At 44.7% G+C, this 5,194-nt stretch overlaps 1 long non-coding RNA gene across 3 annotated transcripts; it reads right to left on the reverse strand.

Annotated features, from left to right (window-relative positions):
* Nucleotides 1-1,479: 1,479 nt before the first annotated feature.
* Nucleotides 1,480-5,122, reverse strand: LOC142079310 (uncharacterized). 3 transcript variants are annotated; one of them, XR_012672601.1, is made up of 4 exons: nucleotides 4,763-5,122; nucleotides 3,956-4,061; nucleotides 3,093-3,296; nucleotides 1,480-1,788 (listed from the first exon to the last, which is right to left on the reverse strand). It is a non-coding gene; the product is annotated as an uncharacterized LOC142079310 (long non-coding RNA). The 3 variants fall into 3 exon arrangements; XR_012672603.1 differs by lacking the exon at nucleotides 3,956-4,061 and having other exon boundaries at nucleotides 4,768-5,122; XR_012672602.1 differs by lacking the exon at nucleotides 3,956-4,061.
* Nucleotides 5,123-5,194: the final 72 nt, after the last annotated feature.

The following is a 5,194-nucleotide window of genomic DNA, read 5'->3' on the forward strand; positions in this document are numbered from 1 at the left end:
AGCAGATCTGCTTGCTTGGAAATACTTAACATTTCAGAGAGGTCACAGCTAGACGGGAGCCCCCGAGCCCGGGGGGGCTGTGAAGCCTCGGCTCGTCCTGCGAGAGCAGCGCGGAGGGGGAGCGCTGCCACCCGGCGGCGACCGCCGGCACGTTTGGGCCGGGCTTAACGCCTGGGCCGGGCCTAACGCCTGGGCTCGGCTCTCTCCCAGGCTGAACCTGCAGCGGGCTGGTATTTTTGTCGAAGGACACGTTAAATACGTATTCAGGGAGGCACTGCCTAAGAGCGCTGTTTTGGTTTTGTACCCAGTATTTCTAAGGGTGACTAAATAGTCCTATTCTAAAATAAAAATGAGCATAACGTGTTTGGCTGGCTTTGGAGCTGACTTAGGCCAAGAAAAGATTGCCATTAGCTGACTTGTGGCTAATACAGAAGAGTCATTTCTGAGTCTCAGGCAAAGGAATTAAATGGCGTGGGGGGGGGAATAATATAGGTTAGTCCTTGAGGTTAGAGAGTTACTGAGCTCTCACGTTAAGCTCAAAATGGGCTGAAATTTCTCCCCCTGAATTTCCATATTTCTGTAAAACAAAAAGCCAAACACACTTCCTGCTCCACCCTCGCTGCAAGGGGGTGGTTGGTAAGCACTATCAACAGCTTACAGGTATGTTTGGGGTATAATAAACCTTGGCTTTACAATTTCCTGCTTTTTCTTTTTAATCTCCGAAGTTAAAAGTAGCCGCAGATGCAGAAGAAAATTGCACTAGGATAACCTAACAGCGGGCATGTATGCTAGTACAATTTAACTTATTATGTGGCTTGTAGAGATTTATATCAGAAACACTAAACTTTGCCTGAATGAAACATTAATAGAAAAGTGCGTATGAAAGTATCACACATCTTGATGCTTCCGAGTACATGGTGTGGGAGTGCAAAGGAGTGACATCCGTAACAAAATGTGTTAGTGATGGAAATCAATTTTGTTTAAAATAAATATCACTTTCTCCTTCCATATGGTCTCTTGCTGAGTTTTGTGAAACTAATTTTGTACACGCTGCTTTGGTAGAAGCATCCAGAGCAAGTGATTCTCATTCCAAAACAATTAGCACATGACTAGGGAACAAATCTGTCAGTATGTCAGTCTGGAGACTAAACTTCAGGCAATTCTCCTACTTCAGGTGCTTTTAAAGAAAGTATTCTATAAACCGTTTCTCTCACCCATTTAAGTCCCTGGGATCACTGCCATACCGCATGCGGTGAAGCTGTGCTAAATCAGCAGGATAGACTGTCGGAAGCTTTAACAGAGGAGAATGGTGCTGCAGAAGCTTTTAAAATGTTTACGCATACTAATCCAGGGTGAGGTGCACAAATCTTGAATCCCTTTACAAATTAGTAATGACAAAAGCGCCATTTGGATAAAGTCAACTGATATATTAATAAACCTTTTTTAAAGCAAAAAATTATCCAAAACACTGACATAAAGAATCATATAAATGAAAACCTCCCAAGCCCTTTTCACTAAAACATACGAATTTGAGAGTTTCAAAAGCTTTATTCTTATTCCAAGATGCTTTAGAGTGGAGATTCATTAGATCTATTTTTTTTCTTCCAAAGCAGTTCTGGTTTCAGACAATATGGATACATCCATAAGCCCTGGAATTACTGAAATGGGGTTTCCTCCAGAGTTGTTTCTCCTCGTTGGTCAACTCTGGTGTCCAACAAGAGCTCATGCTTCCTTGAAGTTCTTCCCACAACTGAGACATGGAAAAGATCCGTCTGCCCTGGGGATTCTCTGTCAGCAAAAACGTGGGAAGTCAGAGCAGCCAGGACACCTACAGAGGTTTTTTTTGTCTTCCTCCCCATTTTAAGAAATTTGATTTTTAGAAACTGCATCTCTCTCAACTTTGGCAGAAATCAGCTAGTAGGTTCAAGAGTTGGAAAGGACACATACACAAATACCCCAAAGCACAAACAATCTGGTCGAGTGTGATTAATTTGAGCCTTTTATCTATAGGAGAGTAGGCTAATAAGCATTGCATTAGGCATTCTTGGTCAGTTCAACGACAAAGATTTTAAGCTTGCCAAACAACAGCCCCGATTTTTTCAGTATCTTTTCCTTCATTGCCTAATCTTGCACTAGCACTTTTTGTGGTTCACAGACATAATTCTTCCCACTGTTACAGACAACCCACCATTTTTAAAGAATGTACATGTTGACTCCTTCCCACTCATTTCTGTGTAAATTCTTGGTACTGGGGCAGGAGGTCCATAGGACACAGCACTGAGCACAATGAGTTTCCAGGATATTTCCAATCTTCATCCATGATTTAAATGAGTACCACCACTGGTTTTGTTTTTCTATATCTAAGCTCAGCTCCATAGAAGCAGCAGAGCTCTGACATTTTCAAGACATGATGAAAGGCAAAACACTTTGCATAGGTACCCATGGATGTTTGGTTTAGAAGGGAATCAGATTTGGGCAGCAGGGAAAAAAGATGGCAATATATTTGGCAGCTTATTTCATTTCCATTAACTTCAGCATGGTCAACAGCCACCGCCAAGTGTCTCTTTTTACTTCCTGTATACATCTGAATAAATGCAGACCAAAGCTGCAACAATGAAATGATAAGTTTTCCCTTCTATTAGTTTTTGATTTGGAGGAGCAGCTAAACAGTATATAATTTAGGAAGGGGAGGAATGGTAGAAGGAGAGCATAGACACAAGTGGCTCTTTTTTCTATTTTATTGCTATGAAGCCACAAATGCATCCTCTCCATTTGTTGTGGCCAGTTTAGCTTAACTAGAATTAACTCCAATTACAGTGCATGAAAATGTGCAACTATTTTTGTCTCAGCACCTCTGCCCACTCATGCTGTATGCCTGGCAGTACTGCAGAGGCTCTCACCATAAGACCAGTGATTGAAAAACTGGCTTGAACTGTGACTCTAGCCCAGCACGACCGTGTGCACAGACAGTACATCTTAGCTAGAGGACAGAAACTAACGGCTTAGCTGGGAGCAAAGTCTGCCTATAGGAGTTACAAAAAGCCCTCAGTATTAAAAAGCCTTACCCTCTTACCTTTGAAAACTGAATTTACCTCCTGTGAACAAAGTGAGGAGAGCACAGCTAAGCTGCAAGGGCTGACAGATGCTCCTCTCCAGCCGAGTCTGGAGCTTGACTGCGTGGTCTCTGGCGTCCATTCACAACTGAGACGAGTGCTCAGTCACAGGGGAAGCGTAAGCACTCGTGTACTCTGTTTTGGGAGGTGTAGGCTCTTACATTGTTAGCAGTAAGGTGTTTCCTGTTCAAAGAGCACAAGAGGTACATCACCAGGGTGGGCTGGCCACCTTCTCACCAAACCCTGACAGTTTCAAAACCTTAACTAGGGGCTGCTGTAGCTACAGTCATAGTTCAATAATTTGAGCAGAAAGTAAGTTGCAGCATGAATACAGGTTCTGTTCTTCATTGAACACACAGCCAGAGCATAATTAAAGTTGCTTTCATGGGATTTATGCTTACTAAACAGCCTCAGATACTTTCTTCTGAACTTGTACTCCATGCATCTGATTCAACTGAGAAAATCTTTTTGCTTTAAATCCATTAACTTTTTCCACTAGAGAGAGCAACCCCTATATAATTGTTTTGCAGAAAAGCCAATGGAGATTTTCTGATTACCCACTTACGGACTTACAAGACAATCAATGTCCACTTTGGCCATAGACCTTCAGCAGCCACTGTTTTCTCCCCACACAACTGTCTCCACCCATGTTATGGCCCAAAAGGAAGGGATGAAGTTTTAGGTGATTAGGAGTGATCAGAACAGGGTACCATTAGCTTACTGTCGTTTCAAAGTCAAAAAGGGAGCGCAGGAGTCACGACTCCACATTCCCTTCTCTACCCACTATGACAGGAGCTAAACACTGGGGGTCAAGAGCATCAGTGTTATAGCATGAAGCTGACCTGCCAAGCCACAAGCAAAGCAGAAAATTGACCCTATTTTCATTCTCTTCCAGATTCTCTTTGGCAGCACTTGATGCATACCCTGCCTGCCATCCAGGTGAAGGTCCTGTGAATGGAACAATTATGTCCAGATCATGGCATCCCGAGGGGTTCTAGAAGGAAGCGTGCCTAGGCACCAAGCTAATGCTTACAGGAGACTTCTCACTCTCCTCACCCTAGTCCTAGCCCTAACCGTAACCCTAGGCCTGGGCTAAGATTTCTGCCCTGGGACATGCTGAACCTCGACTGCTGGTGGCAGAGCCCTGCTGGCAGGAAGCCCTCGCTAGCACAACCCGAACCACTTTGGAGACAACGTGATTAAGTGACCTCATGCATGGCTGGTGGAAATCATATATTTGGGTAAGTTTCGATCGTACAGGCACTGGTGTAGGGGACCCAAACATCACTTCTTTAGTCATGTGTTACAAGTAGCAAAGAAAGAACATGGCAAAGGCAAAAAGCAAACGGAAGGATGAGCAAACTCTGCCCTGGGCTTCTCCTTGCTCTCAAGCACTTTCAGATCAAACGATAAGAAAGGCCCCCTTTTTGTTTCACTCCGAGTTTGCTATAAAAAGTGTTTTTCTCACGTTTCAGATACATGAAACCCTGTCAGGACAAACCTAGTAGTGAAGTTATCTAAAAAAACCTTCTCCCCACAGGCATCTAAGGCTAAGCATCAGGAGAAGGAAGCACGGCAGCTATTCTCCTGTTTGCTCGGCCGAGAGAAGGTCCTGACTGATGCATCTAAGGCCCCTTCTACCAACGTACCCCACCTCCTCCCAGCACTGCCTGATCCGCACAGCCTGCGCTGCGTCTGTGCCAAGCTCACAGAAGTAGGTATGCTGTACCCCCCGCAGCTCTTCCTTGACATTGCTGAACAAATAGGCAAAAATAACTTAAAAAACGGCCTGAACGCATCACTGTTACTGCTACCGTCGCATCCTCTTCCCATTACAAAGCACAAAACAAGAAGAAACCCTTCCAGGGAACATAATCAGCAAAAAAAAGTTCATCGGAAGATAACCAGCCCAGATCACAGTAAAAGCCGAAATTATGTCACTGAGGCAGCTATTAGTCCAAAGCTCTTTTCTTTACAAGCCGTGGGGCACAGCCCAGCAGCCCCGTAGGCCGCACCGCTGGCCAGCGGCCGCTCCGGCGGCGGCCCGGGCAGGATGTGAGCTCACGGCGCCGCCCCTTCCC

Source organism: Calonectris borealis, chromosome 2 (genome assembly GCF_964195595.1).
Source record: "Calonectris borealis chromosome 2, bCalBor7.hap1.2, whole genome shotgun sequence".
In the NCBI taxonomy this organism is placed as follows: Eukaryota; Metazoa; Chordata; class Aves; order Procellariiformes; family Procellariidae; genus Calonectris; species Calonectris borealis.